Here is a 25,201-nt window from a genome sequence, read left to right on the forward strand (position 1 = left end):
CCTTAGGAAAGGTATGCTCTCTAATCCTAAGACTAGAAAAGATGGTGTTTTACTTAGCTTTTTCATCACTGTGACAAAATACCCAACAAGAATAATTTAGAGGAGGATGAGTTTATCTGGCTCTTGATTTAAGAGTACTCAGTCCATAGATGGTTGATTTCATTGTTCTGGGCCCAAAGTGAGACAGAATATTATGGGGTAAGGATGTAATGAAGGGAAACTACTCACCTCAGCAAGAAATGAGGGAGTAGGGGGGAGTGGGGTGGAGGAAGTGAGAGAGGAAAAGGCCTTGGGAAAAATAACACTTCCAGTTCATGACTGGAAGTTTTATTCAGGGGATATGCTCTATCTAAACTATAACATTCCACCTCTGACCCCCCAAAACTCATGGTCAATTCACAATTTAAAATGCACTTAGCTCATCTCCAAGAATACCATAGTCTTAACAATTCCAGCATTGCCCAAAGGTCTAGTCGAAGTCCAGCATGGTTAAACAATTCTTAGGCCACCTTACACAAGAAGAGTACTTCCATGATCTCTTCTCAGATAGGATTTTTTTTCCTTCTACATCCTTAAGCCTGCAATAGGTATAGTCTGTCAAATTTCCAAAGATGTCTTTAAGTCACTGTTTTCTGTTTCCTGTTGTCTCCAGCAAAGTACTTAGCATCTCTTTAGGAGCTGGAAATGCTTCAACAAGCACAACTTCCTTCAACCCAGCTTTACAAGTAGTTTCCTGGCCAAACAGCAACTTTTAAAAATATTTACCTCTGTTCTTTACTTTCAATTCTCAGAGTCAACCTGGGATGTTAGCAATATGTATGCACTGACTGAATGTTGCACTATCTTAAAGTTTTCTCTGCCAGATTAAGCAGTCCATCACTTCTATGTTTAGTCTTATGCAAAATCTCAGGACATGGACAGAATGTAGCCAAGTACTTTGACAGAATATGACATGAGTGATTTCTAGTCCAGTTCCCAGTAGCATCCTCAATTCCATCTGAAATCTCATGAACAGAGTCCACATTCCTATTGATATTATGGTCTTATGAACTAACCGGAAAATCACCCATTAAATTCTGTTTAAAATATTCTAAAGACTTTTTGCAATATTTTTGCAACTCTAAGCTTTTCAAGGAAACTTTAAGAAACCCTTGTTTCTTAACCACATTGTCTGGATAGTCAGCAATGGCCCCACTTCTCAGTATCAATTTCTGTTTCAGTCAACTTTTACATTTCTGTAACCAAAATACCAAATAGGAACAAAGTAGAAGAGAAAGAGTTTATTTGGGGTTTACAATTTCATAGGTCTCAGTTCATAGATAGCCTACTCCATAGCTCTGGGCCCAAGGTAAGTCAGCACATGATAATGGAAGGACATGGTAAAGGGAAGCTGCTCACCATATGGTGGGATCAGGAAGCAGAGAGAAGAAAGGGGAAAGGGCTTTCGGAGAAGATGAACCATTCCAGGTCATTCTCCCAGTGACCCACATCCTCTAACCACACCCCACCTTCCTACAGTTGCCACTGAATAAGTCCATTCAAACTAGAAATGAACTGATTAGGTTACTGCCCTCAGAATCTACTCATTTCACTCCTAAAACTCCTTAACTAATAGTAAGTTTTTTGAGTCACTTAATATTCAATTCTAACAAATAATATAGTTGCGATTCTAAAAGTCTGAAGAAAAGCAAATTATTTTTTCAACTATTTAGATAACTGCTATATTGCAAAGTGTATGAGTTTATGATCAAGAATAAAAAATGTATAAAACTGTTAGAGAACAGGAGTAGTAATTGTAATTAATGTCACTTTTTAAAAGATTCTCAAAAAGGACTTTATCCTTTTAAAGATGCTATGGCCATGGTGCTTTGAAGTGCTATGAACTTTGAATTAAAATTATTTTTGAAAACGTGATATTTTATAGAGTATAAGCCCAGGTAAATGTGTTTTGTTTTGTTTAAATTACTAAATGTTTTTATTCAGTGAAAGTTGTCTAGAAAGCAATTTTTCTTTTTTGGTGTTGGGAATTGAACCCATAGGGGCTTAAACACTGAAGTACATTCCCCAAACCCCTTTTTAAAAATATTTTTATTTTGAGACAGGGTCTCAATGAGTTGCTTAGTGCTTTGCTCAGTTGCTGAGGCTGACTTTGAACCTTAGCCTTTCAAGCCCAGCTGAGGTTACCGGCATGAGCCCCAGCACCTGGCCTGAATGCAAATATCTTTAAAGTGAATAAAATTTTGCCACCTATTAGTATAACAATAAAAAAAATTATTCCCTGTAAATATTTTAGAAGAAAGACATGTAAAATTAAAAGTTTGAGTTTTAGTGTGCTTACCAGTGTGGTCATCTTATGAAGATGTTAAAATGTTTCTAGGATTTTTGTAGAATGGTTTTTGAAACTGGGTTCACTCTTATGCACTTTAAAAATCAGTCACTTTAGTCATCATTTGTTGTTTCTGATTATCCTTGGTATCACCTTTGTTGTCTCTGATTATCTTGGTATCACCTTTGCTAAACCAAAGGTACTAGAGTTCTTTAGTGTGCTCTGTCATTCTTATTCCCATTGCATATAAATATAATTCTCTTTCAGCTCTTCAAAATACTTCCAAGTTGTACCAATTTAGTTTAACCAGCCACAGTATAGAAAAATGTTTACATGTTAGGAGGAAGTGACTCATAAGTTCTAATTATAATATGTGAGAGTCCAATGGTTTTTTTCAACTAGAGGAAACTCACTGAAGCTCACTTCATGTCCAATAACTGTGAAAGAAGTAAAAGCATCATGCAAATCCTAATCAAAGATCTGTTTATCCCATCCAGAGATCACTAATCTCCACCTAATATTCATTAAATATCCTTAAACCCTGGATTATTCAAACCTGAACAGCATCTGTGGTGGACAATAAATACAAGTCAAAATCTAAACTGAATTTAAAAATCTAAGGACTTAGAAGGGCAGTCTTATGTCAGCCCAGTTTACATTTCTTAATAGAACACCAAACGTTTCACTTTGAAACATTTTCATTTATATGTAGAATGAGTATTTTCTCTTAAAAATGGAGTGGACCTAACATTTTGTTTTATAAAATAGTACAGGATCAATCCTGTTATCTTTTCCTTTTTTTAATTTATTTTTTTTATTGGTTGTTCAAAACATTATAAAGCTATTGACATATCATATTTCATACATTAGATTCAAGTTGGTTATAACATCATCAAAATGGCGATATTACCAAAAGTTCTCTATAGGTTTAATGCAATGCCAATCAAAATCCCAACGGCATTTCTTGTAGAAATGGATAAAGCAATCATGAAATTCATATGGAAAAATAAAAGACCCAGAATAGCAAAAGCAATTCTAAGCAGGAAGTGCGAATCAGGAGGTATAGCGATACCAGACTTAAAACTATATTACAAAGCAATAGTAACAAAAACAGCATGGTACTGGTACCAAAACAGGAGGGTGGACCAATGGTACAGAATAGAGGACACAGAGACTAATCCACAAAGCTACAACTATCTTATATTTGATAAAGGTCCTGTTATCTTTTCTAAAAGAAAATCTTTCCAAAAAATTGACATTGACCATTTCAAAAATTTTAAAATGCCCACAAGCTCCAGATATTCACCTTGTAGATATTAAAGTAAATGAATTAATGGACATTAATAATCTTTTTTTAAAAAAATCACTTAACTGGTTTACCCATTACACTAATAATTCATAGTTTAATTAATTATTCATTAAATCCTAGAATGAAAATTATATGTGTAATAAAATGAATGTGACATGAATATACTTACATAGCTACAAACTTAGGAAATGAGCTAAAAATAATATGTTTCAAATTTTATTTTATTGGGATACATAATCAAAGGGTTTATTAATTTTCCTTGTTTTTTTGTTTTGTTTTTAATTTAATTTTCTTAATCTTATTACTTCAATAGTGAAAAATGACAATTTAGAACCTAAAATAGGAGTGATGCTAAGGGGAAAAAAAAAGATAAAGCTATTAAAACTACAGTTTTATGGTTCAGAATTTTTATTGACAGAATTTATAGTACAAAAGGATTATTCTGCCTAAGATAATGTTTCAAATATGATTATCTTAATCTCTGTTGTTGTTACAGTATACTTGAGATACCATGGTGATTTATAAAACAAAGGAATGCTATTTCTCTGTTTTGGAGGCTGGGGAGCTGAAGATCAAGGTGCCAAGATCAGGTTTGGTGTCTGAGGGAGTCATGGTCTCCATTTCCAAGAAGGTGACTTGAACACTCAGTCCTAATTGGTAAGCAGCACTCTTCTTCACAAGGCAGCAGTAAGAGCAGCAGGACAGAGTTCTCATGGCCAAACCCCATTGTAGCAATCTTATCTCTTAATCAGGTTACAGTGGTAACTGAGTTTCCAGCACATACCTTTCGGGGAATGCAGACCATAGCGATGATAACTTCACTGTCCAAGCTGTAACAAATGGTGAGGTGTTGGGGCAAATCACAGAGCCCCTTCCCTCTTTAGAAAGAAAATTTGGACTGTCCAATCTAGATGGTCCTGAAGACATCTAGATTATCCTGAAATATTTTCAGAATTATAATATTTTACAAGGTCATGATGTCTTTACAGTCTATATATTTTTTTCTTTTCTCAGTTTTACTAAATAGCCCTTATAAATGTGAAAAAAAAATATATTGTCTAAATGGATATTATTTACCTTAGGAAAGGTTTGGATAGATTTTTTTTTCTTTTTAATCAAAGAGTTTCAAAATTAAAGGGAGTATTATATCTTTACTCTCGGAGAACATTTGCTGAATGAAGAATTCATGTTTTTCACTAGCAAGCTGTCATAGCTATTTACAAAAATATACCCTCCTTGTAGATTCAATTGTTAACAAAATTAACAAGACAAATACATTTTGTGCTTCACCAGTCTTTCTAAATTATCTGTTGAAATTAACAATGAGAACTGAATGAAAGGGTGAATGACTACAAGCTAAAAATAAAATTTTAAGCAGCAAAAAAGCATAAGTTTCTGTAGCAGAATTATCCTTTTATATACACATAAACAATTTTATGCAAATATTTCTATTTTTTTTTTTCAAAAACAGCTTCTTCATTTACTATTACATATGGTAAATGACATCTGCTTTTGTGTGTGTGTAGAACATATGTGGATACTTAGAGATGGAACTAATTCCCATAAGTATCAGTGCTTAGTCTTTATAATGTATTCAAGCACATACTTCATTTGCTCATCAGTAATACTTGCTCAGTGACTCTTCATAGTAATATGGAGCAACTTCACTATTTTAGGAAAATAAATTGAAGCAGAATTTCAAGGAATTTAAATCTGAAGCTTCTACAAAAAATAAAATAGATTATTGCCCAATAATATAACCAAGTCCCAGATTCCTATAGCATTATAAAATCAGCAGATTCAATAAATAAAAATGAAAGATATCCACTTAAATTTGAATTTCAGGTAAACAATATTTGTAAGACTCAAAAGGATCTTATTTATATGAAAGTGTATTCATTATTTATCTGAAAATTCCAATACCTGGGCAAACTGAAATTTATCAGGTAACCAGTCCACATAGATATATACTGATCCCTCTGACAATCTACAGAATACTATATTTCTGAGCCACACTTTAGATTTGATTTCAGAAAGCTATTACACTTGAAATTTAGAGCAACTAAGTTTTCTTCATTAACATTTATGATAAATAAATGTACCCTAAAAATGTATTGGGACTGTTTAAATTCATATTAAAAATAAGTTGCTCTATGTATTCATCTATTTAAAAATTTATCATTGTTACTCCTAAAGAAACAAAAAATTCTTATTACTATGGAACATATTTTATTCAGATTGAGTTTTTAATACCAAAAGGATAAAATATGTGATAATAATGATTTCTTTCTTTTGATAAACAAAATCCTATACCAATTATTGCTCCTTGTATTAAAAAGCTGATATATTACAAAATGTATGTCATATAAACAACAAAAGTGTTTTCAAATAGTTATATACTCATTTACTAATATATGAATAAAACATCTTAGAGAATTCACAAGTAGTTTATACTCTGTTTGAACATTCCTTTGTTAAGCAGGCATTGCTTTATCTTTCAGTTTAAAGATTTAATATGATAATTTTATATCTTATATTCACAAACTTGAAAGACATACTTTTTAAAAACTGTTTTTCTCTGGGTTATTATTCAGTTATGTTAAGTTTGTAACTATGCTCATGAAAAGAGAAAGTCAATTCATTATTTTGCTCAGTTATATTTAATTTTATAAGAATTAACATTTCACATAAAGTAAAATCAAGGTAATTGTTTTAGTTAGTATCTGTGTGCCTGTGGCAAAAATAAAATACCAGAATAAGAATAATTAGAGGAGAGAAAGTTTATTTGGGACTTACAGTTTCAGGGGTTTCAGTCTATACATGGCTGACTCCATCTCTCTGAGTCCAGGTGAGGCAGGATATCATGGGGGAAGGGTCCAGTTGAGGAAAGAGTCTCAGCTCATAGCCCTGGTTAGGAGACAGAAGATGGGAAGGAGAAAGGGACCCAGGAAAAACAACCCTTACAGGTCATGCCTCCAATGACATACCTTGTTAGCCACACCCCCACCTACCTACAGTTACTGCCTAGCTCATTCAAACTAGGCTAGGCTTATTAGGTTATAGCTCTCATAATACAATCATTTCAACTCTGAAAATTCCTTCTTTAATAAGAGCTTTTGGAGGACACCTCATATCCAAACCAAGACAGTTATATAATATAAACACAAACCATTAAATTTGTTGCCTCTTTGGAATCAGCTGTGTGGGATTATTAGGAGTATGAGCATTAGAGTTTGATTATCTGAGTTCAGATCCTGATATATAATTAAATAGATTATCAATATTCAACAAATTAGGCCAACTTTTACTGCCATTTCTTTATCTGTAAAATGGCATAATAATACATCCATCTTCTAGGGTTATTGTATGATTTAAATGAATTAATTCTTGAAAAGTGTCTAAAATAATAAACAGCAACTACTTAAATATTTAAGGGTTACTATCTTCATATCTTATTTAAATAACAAGTTTCTAGGCCATTATCATATTTTAAAAGATTTTACAATTAGTTGCAACTAACTACTGCAAAAATTGTAGTTATTTGACTTAAAGTAGGCATGATTGTAGCATAACATAATACAAAATACATGTTTACTGATTTTGAAATTCAAAAGTGTAACAAGATCCATACGTCAATGTAGACCATTTTGAAGAGTTCTCAAAGTATATAAATTCATGTATAAGTTAATACTGAATGCACATATTGGTGCAGTGCAACATAGACAATTTTTGTTTAAGAGCATCTCCCATGTTACATTGAACTTAAAAATCAAATAAAAATAAGACTAGTATTGTGGATTTAAGAAATGTAATTGTTCTGGATGAAATTCAAATTTTGGTAATAAAACAAATCTTTGATGTTTTTAGATAATGATCTCACAATAAAACTTCACATCATAACATAAAATGATGTAATATAGTTAACTTTTATAGAGTTATAAAGGTCCTATATTTCTTAAACCACATAAAAATTTTATCAGCACTGGTTTCAAACTATGAAATCCAATTACTATGCTACCATGATTTATATATATATATATATATATATATATATATATTACTCATACTTGCAAGGGTGTGAATGTATATGTGTATATTTCAAAATGTTTCGCAAACATAGGCAGAAAGATTAATGACAATTTTAGGTGTTTTACACAGATATTATTAAACTAATGTTTATATTAAGTATTTGATCAATGTAGTATTTGTTCATTGTTGTTGCTATTATTTTTATTTTCATTCTCTTGAATAAGATTATGGGGATATGTTTTCTTTTACATTCAGAAAGGCTCCCTGGGCTTCCAAATGATAAGGACATTACTGCTCCCAGTAACATTTCCAAAAAAATAATTATACAGTCATTCACATTAAGAAAAAATAAAGATACATTAAACCACTGGCAGTTACTAACCTTACCCAACAAATCTGTGATATTATCAGGAATTTTAGAAAAAATCACCAGAAAGAGTCAGGCATGAACCCTCCTCTAAAGTGACTGTGTGGTCTTACTTTACTCCCCCCACCCTGCTTATGTCTGTCTTATTGAAATATGATCAGAATTCCAGGTAACTGACATAATCCCAAACAATCCATGGTTTCTAAAACCCTTTGTTTAACAGTCTCCCCTGACCTGTCCTCGAATCATAAAAACATTTAATTTTATCCTCAAACACTCCACATCTGTGAGCAGCAAAGGTCTCCATATTCTTTTTTTTTAATCTTAAAATTATTCTTTATTTATTTCTTGCCATTGTATTTTTTTATTAGGTCTCCATATTCTTAACTTTTTCTTTAAAAATTTTGTTGTCCTCTTTACAACTGATTGCATGGGGCCTTCTGAGGATACCTTCTGTATCAAGTCTCCTTAAATGGAGTCTGTTTTTTGAACTATCATTATTATTCTTTTTATTTCCACTTCTACAATGCTTGAAGTTTCTTTGCCTCCCAAAAGCTACATTTATTTCTTCTCTCAAAAGCTCTGTAGCCACTGGTGTGCTTTCCTGAAGATACAGTGACACCTACATGATCTCCCTGCTATTACCTCAGGCTTCCTTCTTATTTCTCCCATCATTAATCCATTACTGAGCCTAATTTTCTTCTACAGCCCTTCAACAATCAACCTAGTGATTCCTGCAAATGCATTATCCAGGCATCTAACTCATCAAATAACTACTAATCACAGCTACTTAACTTTGCCTTCAGTTTTCATTCAGCCACTCTCATAGTCAGACAGTAATTTTTAAGTGGGGAGGGTGTACCAGGAATTAAACTTGGGGGCAGTCAACCACAGAACCAGATCCCCAGCCTTATTTTGTATTTTCATTTAGAGACAGGGTCTCACTGAGTTGCTTAGTGCTTTGCCATTGGTAAAGCTGGCTTGAACTCCCCATCCTCCTGTCTCAGCCTCCCAAGCCACCTGGATTACACACATGTCACCATGCCGGCTGGAATTTTTTTTTTTTTTTTTTTTTTTTTTTTTGTCCAATGTCTCTGTCATACTCAGAGCTTGCTTTCTAACCAACATAAAAACTCTACCCCTCCTACTATTCCATTTTGTTTTTCTAAACACAACTGTAGTAGTTTCTTTGCCAGATTAAAACCTCCACACTTCTAATAACACAAGGGTTTTCAATGATCATTACTATTTTAATTAAATGGAAAGAATGGTTTATTGTTCAAAAACAATTCAACCCAAACATTTACCTTAAAAATGTTGATGAAGAAAAACACACATTTTGCTGAGCAATTTCATCTGAAAATCAAGAAAACAAATCTCAAATGGGCATCTCTACCAGGAATGTCAGGTTTGTCTCCAATAAATTTGTTTTTTAAATTTCAAATTACTATTTTGAATCCATAAGTTTCTCTTCTTCTACTTCCTTTAATCTTCATTCATAGGGAGTGGCCTTGCCTCAAAACACATTTTACAAATGGATCCAGTCAAATATGATGCCTCATTATTCAGTCCTCAATTGAACAGTCATATTTACATTTTATCTCATAGTCTTTACATAATTTTATCTTGTTAAATTATTCTTTGTATGAACACATAACAATGAATCCTACCATTACATGCAACTATAATGCAACAATAAAAAAATGGAAAATAGTATATTATTAAAAATAATATTGTTTTGTTATCAGTAATTATCAAAGGTCATTTCTTTGATAGAGCCCCTGGAATTTCCTCTTTTTTACTACTCTAAACTATAGTTCATTGTTAGTGGAAGCAAACAAATATAAGCTGTAGATTATGTAACTCTCTGGATCTTTCATCCCATTTCTGTTCTTCTATGTACTACCGGGAGGGAAAAAAGTTTTCACGTGAAAAATGTACTGAGAACTTCTCCCTTGCTAGTAAAATTTGAAGTTCCTTAATCTAGTTTCCAACACACTCTTTAGAATTCTTTTCAAGGTCACAGAGAACATTTTCATTACTATAATCAATGGAAGTTGTTTTGTCTTCATTTGAAGCCACTGCTCAGCAGTATTTAGTACAGTCCATCTCCTTTAAATATTCCTGATATTTTTCACTGGATGCTACTTCTCTGTAGTTGTTAATAGTCTTTGTTACTGAGTAGATGTTCAGTTCTGAGCCATACTAGGAAGCACCTCTGAGTCGCTGCTCATTTTTATTGTTCTTCTCTATCTACATTCTTTGCTAGATCATTTCATCTACACTTAACTTCTACCTGTGTACTTATAACTTTTGAATGTAAATTTGTACCTCTAATGTGGCCTTGAAATCAAACTGTATAGAGAAACTTACCACATAATTGCTATACTCAGACTTCTAAGTCATCACAAAATATTCATGTGAACGATTCATGATTTTTTTTCTACAAAACAACCTTCAATCAGTTTTTACCATTTTACCCATGTGTCCTGGGAAAGTTCTGGTTTCCTTATTTCTTTTTTAGACTGAATGCTTGTACCCTAATGCAAAGGACCTTGCTTGCAAAGTGTTATAATACACATAGCATTCATTAAGTAAATATGAAATAGGGGCTCCCCACAGGTGTACTTAATGCTGTTTTCCCCCCTTAAAAATAAGAGAAATGAAAGAGTTGAGAATCTTTATTCTTTTATTGATATGCATTGAGGTTTAGGAAATAAAAATGAGAAAATCTTTGAATATTTTTTGATAACATGGAGTCAAGAGGTACATATTCTAAGATTTGTTATGTCAACTCAGTTTTTATATAAGGAAGCCAGGAGTTCCTCATCACTTTTTCTGTGATTTTTAGTGTGTTGGTTTTATCATTGCTGCAAGATTGACCATTATCATTTCTGATATCACATCCTTAGGTCAAAAAATCACAAAAAGCAAAAATGTGAATTGGCATTGTTTATCTTTATATTATCATAGTGAGAATAGCCTATTCATTTTTATACAACTGAATAAGGAAGACCCCTTGACCCACAGATGTTTACCAATCATCTTTCCCCTGTTCCCTTTCTCCTCCGCACATTAGATACTCCATGTGTGATACCAAGATGTGCATTTACAAGTACAGGAAAAACTAATTCCTTTTGGTAATGCCTAAGCTATCAGATTTCATATTCATTTGAGCAAACTCATAAAAATATGTAGTTTCTTGTAATTAACAAAGAAATATTTATCATTTGTAATTCTGATGCTTCCTCAATTGCCATGTGAGAAACATCTTCTAGCTGGTGAAGCCCCACTTTCCCACTGGTGTGAGCCTTTGTAATCATTGGTGTCCTACTCTTGGTATTGCTAATGTCATTTGTGCTGCCATGTAGCAAACTTCTGTGGGTGGGACAGGGGTAGGCAGTTGGATCTCTCCACAGTTGACAGAAACCACCACTATGCTCACTTTTCTCCCCTTCATCAAGAAGAAAAACTGTATTCCAAAGGTTGTCCCTGTCTTCTTGTTTCTCAAAGACTGTACTATATATTCATTGTATGCCAAAAAGTGGCAAAGGAGTTAAGGTTGTCATAATTATGATTAATCTTTCAGGGCTGATGGAATAATTGGAAGGACAATGTAGAAATCGTTCTTCCCTAAGTAAACATATATGTTTGAAACAGGGTCCATCTAAGGAGAATTTTCAAATTTAGTAAATAAAAATATAGGTTTTTCCAATTGTTTTGGTTTAGATATGAGGTGTCCATCAAAAGCTCACGTGTTTGACAATGCACGAAAGCCTACAGGTGAAGTGATTGGGTTATTAGAGCTTTCCTCTAACCAGTGCAAGAATCTGCTGATAGGGATTAACTAGGTGGTAACTGTAGGCAGGAAAGGGTATAGATGGAGAAGATCAGATATTGGAGATGCGACTTGGAAGTGCTTCCTGGTTGTCATTTCCTAAGCTGCTTTCATCAGTCATGAACTTTTATGGTGATATTCTGCCTCACCTAGAGCCCAGAGCATGGAATTGGCCATTGATGGACAGAACCTCTGAAACTTTTGAGTGCCAATTACACTTTTTACCATCTAAAATTGTTCTTGTCAAGTCTTTTGGTTACAGCAGCTAATAAGCTGACTAAAACACCAGACAAATTTAAATATAAGATTAACATCAAATATTTTTGGTATGTATATGTATGATGGTTTAGTGTAAATATATCAATGTAAATGGTACTGAAAATTAGTAGAGAATTATTCATTTTTTTTTATTTGCATTGCAAATTTAACTGAATTTTCTGCATTTTACCTGAGAGCCCTATATTAAGGAAACTGTGCAGAAACAAATAATTGTTATTCTGGAATCCCAAGTGGTCTTCCAGGGCTCTCCCATTCCTTAAAATATTTGACACCCAATTAGGCCTATGTCTTTACATTGATACTGAAGTTCAAGTCTTCCTCTTTGGTGTTTTTCTCTAACATGAATCTTACTTCTACCTTTATGCAAGAAAGTATTTTCTTTCCATCATAAGTGGTGAGATGTATAGAAAAACAGAAAAGATGGAACCAGACAAGATGGAACCAGAAAAGATGGAACTCATATTTAAACTGCATTAAATTGTTATCTATGTGGCCATGGATATGCCACTGAATAAAATCTATTTGAGTTGATATAAAATTAAAGTAGTTGAAATTGACTTTAGAAGATACCATGGGACTATATTATATTACTATTACATAGGAAATAAGTACTTAGGAATATTTTATTCTCAAACTTCCTAATCAGAGAAGTTCATTTTGGTAAGGTTTTGTGTTCTACCTCACCTACAAAACATATCTAGAAACATCATGGAAAACAATAATGTTAATTTTTGTCACAGAGCATATCAGATCTTATGGTAGGTTCTAGGTTGCCACATTGTCAATCATTTCATCAACTCTGGTCACACAAAGTTCAGATTGCTGTGTGCTCTAGTTCTGTGCTGTGTATCCCACCACCTACTTTCCAAGGACTCTACTGCCATTTAAAAATTATCAGGTATATCCTGTGACTAAAATCATCTTCCTATAGGACTTCCAATAATGACAAAAGAAAAAGAAACCTCAAAATATTGCAAATGTCTCTAACCACATGGAAAGCTTTTCAGGATCAATTACATTTTAGGTAATATTAGCAAAGTTATCATCTCAAAATATGTATTGTCAACACGTATCTGCAACATGGGTTGTGTTGCATATTCTTTATGTCCAGGAGCTGTTAGAGCTGGCTGTCACACATAGAACTATTTGGCTGAGTATTGTGACCAAACTGATGTAATGGTAGATATGATCAATCTCCAAGGTTTCCCAACTCTGGAAAAACCTTATTACTAAGCTCCCTAATTTTTACAGAAAAATTCATAAGTTAAAAGATGAAGTTGAGACAATCTCCCTCCCAAGCAATACAAAACTGATTTCAAATTTATTTGTTAAGTTCAAAAATGGAAATTTTGAGAAACAATAATCATTTAACTGAAAAGTATAGCAGCTATTTTGCATATAGTGGTGTTAAGTCTTAAATAACCCAATATCTTCTGCTGTTTTTTATGTGATTAAAGGCTATATTAAATCTTCACATAGTTTTATGGTATGCATGTAGTTAAAGAAAAGCCTCCATTGACCATTAAAAGAACAATACAGTAGTTATTTTGTCATTTGCAGCCATTAGCTTCATATCACAAGTATAAATATAAATTGGCCAATTCAATAAACATACTATTCTTAATCACACTTCCATATTGGTATTAAATACAGAAATCCTTATTTTTTTGAAAAAGTTTAGTGTTAGTGAATCTATTTGGAATTTAAATTATGAATACACAAAAAATAAAAAAAAATCATGCATTGATTTCAAAACCAAAGATTTTAAAAATAAAGTTAATGATGGTGGGTAGGGTCATACCTACCTTGTATTATAAAATAGAGTGAGTTAAGTTTTTGAAGATATTAAGCAATGATGTTTATTTTATTTGCTTCTAAATACTATTTCTAAGTATCATCCTTGAAAATTAACCTTTTAATTAAGGTAAAATCTCACAAACTATACATTCCATAATTATAAGCATCATTTAATTTTTTTTGCGGCAGCTACCTTTACTCTTCTATTCAGAGCCAATGAAATGATTTGAGGTCACTCCATTTTGAAAAATGTGGAAACTCAAAGCATTTGTTTGCAGTCTTGTTTATGCCTTTAACTCAAGATTACTCAAAATGACCCTTTGCCTCATTAAAATTAGCTGTTTAAATAAATGTTCCAATTAAATTCTGACCACTGAATGTCAATTACTGCAGATCAGGAATGGATTTATTTTTGATAACAAGGCAAATTGATCTTGAAAGTCATCTCAGCCACAGTAAGATTTCAACATTTATCTCATGTGCATTTGCATCAGATGAGGGCCTGACAAAGAACATTCTCCATTTACTAATTTTCTTTCCTATCCTTGAAAACTGTGCAATTTTTGTGATTCAGGCATTTTAATATATTTTCATACCTATGTACTGTTTTAGTAGCCTAAGCATAAATTAAAACATAAGTACATTTCTTGACACTTTTTTTATAACAATTCTCTTTTAATATGTTATCCTTGGAGAGCACAATGATATTAGAGTTAGTTCATTTATGGTATTATAGACTTTTTATAAAAACAACTTTAAAATTATATTTAATCAATTGATACTTTCATGCAACAGTTACAAATAGAATATTTCTTTAGCATAAACTTTAAAAGAGTCAAAATATGACTTCTTAAAACTAATTATTCTCACAAATTACTTCTGTACATGTTATGAAAATTGTATTAAACAATGAAAAACACAGTTTCTTTTCTGCTGTTATAAATTGCTCACCTTATAAAAGATTCAAATTCAGGGAGTTTTGAAAGATTAAAAAAAAAAGAAAATAACAAAGAGTAGGATGAAAAACAAGATTCAGGAAAATACAGTAAACAAACTAATTTACTTGGGGAATGATATTTCAATTTAGAGATATTTTTGCTGCTTTTAAGTTCTGTAGACTAATATGTACTAGCTATTTTTTATATCTTTATAAATACAATATGTTATATAAGTTGGTTTACTTGCAAGAAACTAAAAACCCCAAATTAAAATATTTGAATGACCACATTGTTTATTATTTTATATAATAAGAAGTCTTGCTTGTGGATTTATAGCAATAATATCACCAGAATCCCATGTTTTTCCAACTTTTTTTATGTTCTCAGTCTTATCAGATTTTTAAATTTTATCTATTTGCCCCCTTAGTTGCTACAGCAGCTCCAATAATGCTAGTAATGTGCACTATTGTTCAGAGATGAAATATGGAACACTCTTTTTGTTAATGTCTCTTCTCATTAATAATTAAAATATATTTCTTAGAAACCCTGAAACATCTCTAACATCTCTAACATCTCATTGGTTGGAATCCTTCTACATTAGCTGCATAATTCAATCATTGAAAATAAGGAAATGATTATCATCCTTGTTTTAGATTAATTAAGGTTCATTTTTAATGGCTGGAGTGGAGGACAATTTTTCCTGAATTATGAAAAGAATCACTGATATTTTAAATAAGTCAAGGGACAATTATCACGAGAGAAGAAGAAATTGCCATTGGGACAAACAATGCCTGTGTACTATTATACAAAGGAAAATCATGCCTTCAATAAAAGCAAAAATAAAATAAGTCAAAGTATAAACAAAAAACATTACATTATGCACATCTTCAGCTTCACTTCATATTGCTGAGGCATGATGTGTTAAACTCTCTTGCAACCAAGTACCTTTTCTTCCCAGTCACAGTTTATCTAAAAAGTCAATTTTCTGAGATTTGTATCCAAACTTCTTTTAGAGTTCCTTAAATCTTAGTGGGGAAAAAAGAATTAAAAATAAAGAAACAAGAAAGACACATGAAGTGTTCTTTTTTCTTTTTCTATAGAAGGGAACTTTCTTCTTATATCTCTGTATTCCATGCCAATTCATTCCATGCCTTTTTCTTTCCAGGCTACTATTTAATTCTCATCCTTCCCCCATTCCTTCCTCCTTGTCCTCCTCCTCCTCCTTCTTTTTATTTATTTATTTTTTAATGATTTGTGTCTGTGGTGCTGTTTTAGGCCACATTATGGGACAAAAGCACTGCACAAGAGAAGTTCTCAGAGACTAATATAATCTCAAGAATATTATAATATCTAATATATATATATATATATATATATATATATATATATATATATATACACACACACACACAAAATAAAACAGAGTATCATAGAATTGAGTAGAAAATGGGTGGTAAATCATAGACCAAATCATAGCTGTTAGTAAAGACTGAAAACTCAATGAATAAAATAAAATAGATAAGTGAAAAATGGATAAAGTCGGCATTAATAAAGTAACACTGAGTTTGGACAATTTTTGCATAATATTTTTATCTTTAGTTTCAGGTAACACAGTACCAAACTACTACTGCTACTATTACTAATGATAATATTACTACTAATAAATAAAGGTAACATGAGGCAGAGAGAATTACTTCAGTAATTTATGTGTTTCCTGTGATTTGGATATGAGGTGTCTACCAAAAGCTGCTGCAATATTCCAAGGTAAAACACAGGAATATTCCAAGGTAAAAGGATTAGATTATGAGAGCTTCAATCTAATCAGTTCATCCTAACTTGAATGGACTGCCTGCATGGAAACTGCATACAGGTGGGGCATGGCAAGAGGAGGTGGGTCAGGGGTTTATGCCCCTGATGGATACATTTTATCTGTGGCCTCTCCCAACCTGTTTCTCTCTTTGCTTCCTGCCCCTGCCATGAAAGAGCAACTTTCCTCCACTGGGCTTGTACCCAATAATGTGCTACCTCACCTTAGGTGCAGAGCAATGTTCGGTCATCTATGGACTGAGAACTCTGAAATCATGAGCCCCAAATAAGCTTTTTTTACTCTCTGTTAAGTCTTTCTCATCAGATATTTTGGTAACAACCATGCAGAAACATTAAAACAATGTTAGATACCATGTGTAGGCATTATGTCATTTGATCCCACAGCTATTTGGATAAACCAGTATTTTTCTTTTTTAAGGGAAAGAAGGTTATACTTAAGGGGATAAGAAATCTTGCCAAGAATTAAAGAACTAGCATCTTGGGAATTTATTAAAAAGCTGATGTTTACCATTTATTATTTTTTTCTGACTCTTATTGTTAGAATTGAATTAAGGATTTGCAATTAAAATCAACTATGAATTTTTGATAGATAAAGATGATGGATTTCAAAGAAAATTGGACTAGAAACATTTCCCACATTTCTTTTCTCACAAAGAGACTGTGGCTTGGTGAAATCTATTGGGACTTATTATAAGAATTGACACAAAGAAACTTTTGCTTGCAAGAACATGACAGTTTATCCTCTCAACTGCTAAGTATGAGATATTTCTCTTTAATTATTCCCTACCACAAGGTCACTGTCATAGAGAAAACATGCTTTTTATTTAAAGAAAGACATTTAAGAGTCCTCAAAGCCTAACAGAAGCTAAATGCAAAACCTACTTCCTAGGAATATTTACAATCAGCACAAATAAATCTCTCTTAAACTCGAAAGCATGATTTAAATGTTTTAACAATTAACTTATTGTGCAAAGTTTAAAACTTTGCACATTGAAGCTACAGTGCAAAATCAAAATGGATATTAAAATGGGTTAGTGGGAAAAGTAGCAATAATGAATTAAGTTTTAAGTACTGAAAATGTTGTCCTTCTATCATTTAAGATCAAAGATTAAAACAAGTGTCTTTGAGGGAATTCTGAAAGTTTGCTAATCTCTGATGATAAGATTTCTCAAGGATAGAATTTGGATGGAAATTATTACAGTGAAATAACTATTATTTAAAAAAATAATTGGTTACTTAATATGAATAAGGCACCTAGATTTGTACAATGCCTATTTCATTTACTTCTCATGATATGTCCATACATTTTAAAGATTTTAAACAAAAGTAAAATTGGGAAAGAATTGAGAAAAATCACATGGATTATATTTTGTGGAGTGGGAGTCAGATTCCACATCTAAATAGATAGAAAATATAGGACTTTATCTATTCTTAGCTTCCTGATTTTTAAAAATAGAATTTCTCATATTCTCATCAGATTCTCCCTGGAGTTCTTGATTTTTATGAGATAAGATACAGAAGATAGTGATGATCAGAGAATCTAGCCTCACTTCTAATCACCTATGAAGTCATTGTAATCTGAAAAGTCCTTTTTTTCCTTCAAAGAACATGATTACTCTCAGCTTTCTAATTTCTAGTAACTTCTTCAGCAAAAGTATTTATTCTGTAATTGAAAATAACGTTTCAAATACAAACACTGAAAATTTAATTTTCAAAACAGCTTTGGGTATATTATGTGACAGATATGTCTTCCAATTAAAATCTCATTATCAAAACAAGTATTTGCATCTTTTTTTTGACAGAAAGTGCAAAATAAGACTTATATAGATGTTGTTGCTCAAGATGATATGAATAATTTCACATTATTTCAAAAGTAAATTTTAGGATGCAGCATTTGTTGAGTTTCCGGATAGTTGGTAAGACTTCAGTAGAGCATAAACTATGGGGTTCCTACCTTGTTAGGAGGCATATGCTATCACTAGAAAATTCATTCCACCTCTTTAAAGTCAGTCATGTTGTTTTTCCTTCACCAATAATCCTCCAATTTTCATGTGCAGAGATGAAAGAAGAATGTGAGATGTTTCCCTTTTTATGCCAAAACAAGTTAGAGAGCTTGTACATCTAGAAAATGAAACCTAGTTCAGGAAAAAAAAAAAATGGAATGGTGTATTTCTCTGAGTATTAGTCTAGCAACCATCAGGTGTATTTTCTCTTGGGAAAGCCACAGAAGCACTGTTTGCTGTTCTGTTTTGCTTTTAAACAATTCCAAAGAAATTGAAATTGAAAGCAATCAATTTAACTCACTTTGAAGCAAGTAAGGTTGCTTCATATCATTGAATTTTAATGGGTTTAAAATAACTGCTCAGGTTGAAAATGACCTTGAAAACCACAAGGACAATTTTTACAAAAGGGTGTATGGAAGCCTGTAATTTATCCTTCTCACCAATGGGACCTTCATTAAATTAAAAGTTGCTATAGAGAAGTGAGGTCATGGATCAGATGGAATGTTCCAAAATAATATCTTGACACAATAATTGAATATAAATTTTATATTTCATGTGTATAAGTGATCTGATAACTCCTAAGAGAGTTTCAAAAATTGACTTTGATTATTTACATGTTTATTTTATATAATGTCCATCCATTCATCAATTGAAATTTAGATTTGTATCTGGATATTGAATGATATTGTCAAAGGGCTCTTAAGTTTTATTTAAACCAAAAACCTGTCCAAATATGCTTTCACTTCATTTTTATAACCAAAAGCTCTTACATATCTAAGCACTATTCTAGTAAACAAACTATAAGATGGGCCATTCATTTTATTGTTTGTTTCAGATGTTTTATGTTTTTTTTTTTTTAACTTACACTATTTAACACAAAAACAATGTTACTTGTGTTATTTGATATTTGAAAGTACGTCCTCTTCATCCTTCAAGGATGTGATGCATTTTATAGATTGTCTTTCTATGATGAATGAATTATTTTATACATCTATAACATTTAATAGAGTAGTGATTATTCAAATGGGTTTTAGCACTGGAAATTTGACTATAATTGAAGTGAATGTTAAAATTTTAATTATTTTTAAATTTAAAATTAAATAATAATCTGTTAACTAGACACTATTGTATTCAGAGTACAGTTATAGTTAAAATAAATAAACCTTCAATACATGTATCTATCAACTTCCTTTATACCCTGAAATATGCACACAAATTGGAGTGTGTTGGAAGCCCGGAATGAACTTGGACCTATCTGAGCCACCTCTAAAGCAGAGGTGGGCCCTTCTGAGAAGATTCCATGTAATCTCACCCATCTCAGACTGCTTCCTTGCCTTGGCAAATGTCGGGCTCAAAGAGAATCCTACGATTATGTGGAATTTATTATCTTAGACATCCATAGGTTCAAAGGCAACTCCCCAGAGATAAAAAGAGATACCAGTGCCCCAACTTGCCTTGAAGGCCAGCTGTCTGGAGAAGGAAGAATTACTGCACAAATGATGAATCCCCAATCAGACCAGGTTTACCTCAGCCTCCAGCTTCTTCTTTACCTTGAAGAACCCCTTCTCACAAAAATTCCTTTGGTGTGTTTCACTATAAATAAAGCATTTGTGGGCTTTTATTTTTGTTAGGATCAGACCCATCAGGTCTTTTTTTTTTTTTAAAATCGAATTTATTTATTTATTTATTTATTTTTTGTACCAGGGATTGAACTCAGGGGCACTCAACCACTGAGCCACATCCCCAGCCCTATTTTGTAGTTTATTTAAAGACAGGGTCTCACTGAATTGCTTAGTTCCTTGAAGTTGCTAAGGCTGGCTTTGAACTTGCAATTCTCCTGTCTCAGCCTCCCAAACCACTGGGATTACAGGCGTGAGCCACTGTGCCCAGCTTTTTTTTTTTTTTTTAATTAATTTATTTCTTTTTTTCTTTTTTTTTATTGGTTGTTCAAAACATTATAAAGCTCTTGACATATCATATTTCATACATTAGATTCAAGTTGGTTATGAACTCCCAATTTTACCCCAAATACAGATTGCAGAATCACATCGGTTACACATCCACATTTTTACATAATGCCCTATTAGTAACTGTTGTATTCTGCTACCTTTCCTATCCTCTACTATCCCCCCTCCCTCCCCTCCCATCTTCTCTCTCTACCCCATCCACTGTAATTCATTTCTCTCCTTGTTTATTTTCCCATTCCCCTCACAACCTCTTATATGTAATTTTGTATAACAATGAGGGTCTCCCTCCATTACCATGCAATTTCCCTTTTCTCTCCCTTTCCCTCCCACCTCATGTATCTGTTTAATGTTAATCTTTTCTTCCTGCTCTTCCTCCCTGCTCTATTCTTAGTTGCTCTCATTATATCAAAGAAGACATTTGGTATTTGTTTTTTAGGGATTGGCTAGCTTCACTAAGCATAATCTGCTCTAGTGCCATCCATTTCCCTGCAAATTCTATGATTTTGTCATTTTTTACTACCCATCACGCACCTGATTTCAATATAAATATCTTCTGTTTCTTTTTGCTTATTTATTAATGCACATTTCAGACATTTATTTCCATCTGAGGGTTACCTATTCCCTGCCCATGCACCATACAGGCTGTGGCTGAGAGGAATGTGTGTGTGTATCATTGTTTTGGTTGTTGTGGGTTTTTTTTTTTTTTAATTGTTGTTGCTGTTTGTTGTTTGCTTTATTTTGCTTCAAATATTATCTTTCACTTTATTTGCTCAGGTACAAAAATCACGAAACATAAGATCTATCCTCTTAGCAAATTTTTAACTCTTTAATATAGTCTGGTAAATAGAGGCATTGTGTGATCCATTATAAGTCTCTAGGAGTTAAGTATTTGCCTAACTGAAACATTTTACCCTCTGAATAATATCTGGTCATCATCTCATCCTTATCTGTCTCTAGCATCCCAAATTCCATTCTCTGCTTCTGTGAATTGAGCTATTTATATTCCTCATATAAGTGAAGTCATGTGAAATTTGTCTTTGGGTATATGGCTTATATTAGAATCATAATAGTCATCCTAAATCTGAGATGGCATCTTATTGTGGGTTTGATTTGAGTTTCCCTGATAATTATTGATAATGAGCATTGTTTATATATCTGTATGTCTTCTATGGTGCAATATACTTTCAAGGCCTTTGCCCATTTTAAGTAGATTGTATACTTATTTATTACTGTTAAATTATATGAGTTCCTTATATATTTTGGAAATTAACCTATGATCAGATATAGAGTCTGCACATAATTTTCTCTCTTACCATACATTTTTTAAAAATTTTATTGACTGTTTCTTTTGTTGTGTATAAACTTTTTAGTTTAACATAATCTGATTTTTCTTTTGTTGCTGGCACTTTGGGTTTTATATGCAAAGGTGTTTTTGCATATTTTAAATATCTTCTCCAAAACTTATATAGAACTTTCCACTATGATTGTCTTGGGACATGGTACCTTTCAGAAGTGTTTGAGTCATGAGGGATGATGATGGATTACAACTGTTCTCTCAGGAGTGAATTAGTTATTGTGAGAATGGGTTATCATAAAAACAAGTTTGGCTTCTGACACTTGCTGTGGCTTCTTACTCTTTCTCACCCATGCTCTTTCCCCATAGGATGCCCTCCGCCAACTAATGATGCAGCAAGAGGGGATCCTCAACAGATGCTGGCACCTTGACAATGGACTTCCCAGCTTCTTGTATTGTGAAAAATAAGTATCTTCTTTAAACTAATTAGTTAGTCTATGGTATACTGTTATAGAGGCTGAAAGTGGATTAATGCCATAGTTTTATTATCTTAACAGACAAGTTTCATACTTCCTGAAATTAAATATCATGTTTTCTATGTATTTCATGTATATAATTTATGTTAAAGTTCCTATTGCAGTATTATAACTGAAATACAATCAATAAATGATTGGGCATGACAGAAGGTATTTGGTGGGTTATATATATGAATTTAGTTTTAGCTACTTCAATCACATTGGAAAGTATTTTCAAAATACAAAATTGAAAATGCAGTTTTCCTCTAAAGATTTCAGACTACATCATCAGGCTCATAGCTTAAGTTCCAGAAATACTTAATTTATGCATTTAAAAGAATATTATTGTGTATAAATAATGGATTCAAAAGATAAGTTAACACTTCAAAACTTTCCTAAAATTTTGTTGTGTTTGAAAATGTTACAATGCCATGTTTAAGGAATCAGTGAAAACATTTACTATTAAGTATGTCTGTGCTGTTTCACATAAAAATTTAATACACATACCATTAGAAGGAGTAAAATATGGCCCCTTTACTATTACTAAAGAGGAAATTAATGTTCCTATGTACTATTAAATAAATAGATTTGTCTTTCTCCTAGGTATACTCTATTGAATTAATAATAATAAAAGTGGTGGTTTTATAGAATAGGATAAGAATTAAATCACCTTGCTAGTTCAAGTATTTTAGTAAAAAGAATTTTCCACCTTATTATATATTAATTTTTTCACCATATATTCTTTTTATACTTCTACTAGAAATTCACTTGTTTTCAGCCTTTGGCAATGACTAGAGGGCTATGTTTAGAGTCAATGGATTGTGATTCTGCATTTCTGCTTTGCTACATGATTGAAGTGACACAAAGGTGTAAGCAATGGTGATTGGAAAATAGGTTTACCAAAATTCTGACTGTACTCACCATAGCCAGAGTATTCTGTGTAAGTGATAATTCCCATAGAAACTGACAGATAATAAATGTAACTACACTAACTATCTTGAAATTAGTAGAGTTAGCTATTTTGAGTGAATTATTTCTTTAGAAGAATCATAATCATGCATAGTACATAACTTAGCCTGCGAGAGAGAGAGAGAGAGAGAGAGAGAGAGAGAGAGAGAAAGAGGAGAGAGAGAGAGAAAGAGAGAGAGAGAGAGATTGATTTCTCCAAATATTAGTAACACTCTGGGAGATTAAGAGCAGCCTAGTAAGTTGACACTCATTTAATGAATATAACTAAATTTTAATACTATTTTGTAGTTGTATCTTATTAAAGATAAAATCACTTCACAAATAAAAACAGACATTATTAAAATACCAGATATAGACTGAATTCTTAATATAATTACTGTTTACTATTGAGTTCCAACCTAACAATTTTCTTATTTAAACCAACACAAAGTAGCATATGATGTCATTTTCTGGCTGAAGTAGAGGACAGTTAACATACTTTGTTTCATTTTTGAATAGTGAAAATTATTATTTATGATTAAATAATATTTTGTCTATTAATAACAATAAAATTAAGGACATTTCTCCCATATTTTTAATCTCTTATAGATAATAAAATGTTTATTTCCTGATATTTCTCGTGAAAGGAATAATTTTAATGTAGTTTTAAAGAAGTCTTTATTAATTATCAATACTTTTTTTAATGAGACTTGATAGAGGAAGGGAAAAAGAGATATTATGTATTAATTTATAAATACAATTACATATGTGATAGTTAATTTTAGGTGTCAACTTGACTGGATCACAAGGTAACCAGAAACTTAAACACTGTTGTGTTTCTATATGAGTTAACATTTGAATTGGCAGAATGAGTAGAGTAGATTGCACTCCCTAATGTAAGTGTCCCTCATCCAATCAATTGCAGACCTGAGTAGAACATAAACACTGAGTAAGAGAGAACTCCTCTTCCCTACTACTGTGAATTGGAATATTAATCATTTCTGGTTTGAGGAATCAAACTGAAACATTATTGTTCTTGGGTTTTGAATCTGACATTTTGAAATTTCGTATAATTTTGATTTTCCTGGTTATTGAGCCTTCAGACTTAGGCTCTGACTAATTGTATCATCAGCTTTCCTGGGCCTTGAATTCATTGACTATAGATCTTGGGTAATCTTAAGTGGGGTCCTTCTTGTATATTTTAAAACTGCATTAAAATCTACTTGTAAATTCTCCCAGTACCAGTGTATTCTTTCCAATAATATAGAATTTCATAATTTTTGCTTGCTCTTTCAATAAGTCCATGGACCAAGTACCTGAAGAATCTATTTTTCATAAATCCTCCTTGAAGCTACCAAATTAGTCAGATTGTCATTAGTTTCTAAGGTAGCTCATACTTCTCCTATTTAGTTATTATTTTTATTGGCATAGGAACATAACTTGTATAACTTATTAACCTAATATTTTCCTCTCCTTCAAAAACACATCAAATGCATTTTTGCCTCATCATTCTGTTTGTAACATCTACAGTGCTAACTGGCACAGGTGAGCTGAAAATATATTTTACTGACTAGATAAAAAATATTAATAAATAGAAAGAACCTTTATCAAAATAACAGAAAATATTTACACACACACATACACTCACACAAAACACAAATAAGTTCTGCATCTAGTACTACAATTAATGGAGAGACACTGAAATGTTGCCCACTGAGCTCAGGAAAAAGTCAAGGATGACCCTCCTTGCTGCTCCTTTTCAAA

Source organism: Marmota monax, unplaced genomic scaffold (assembly GCF_021218885.2).
Source record: "Marmota monax isolate L192 unplaced genomic scaffold, Marmota_monax_Labrador192_F-V1.1 WCK01_AAM20220418_F8-fsc00009, whole genome shotgun sequence".
In the NCBI taxonomy this organism is placed as follows: domain Eukaryota; kingdom Metazoa; phylum Chordata; class Mammalia; order Rodentia; family Sciuridae; genus Marmota; species Marmota monax.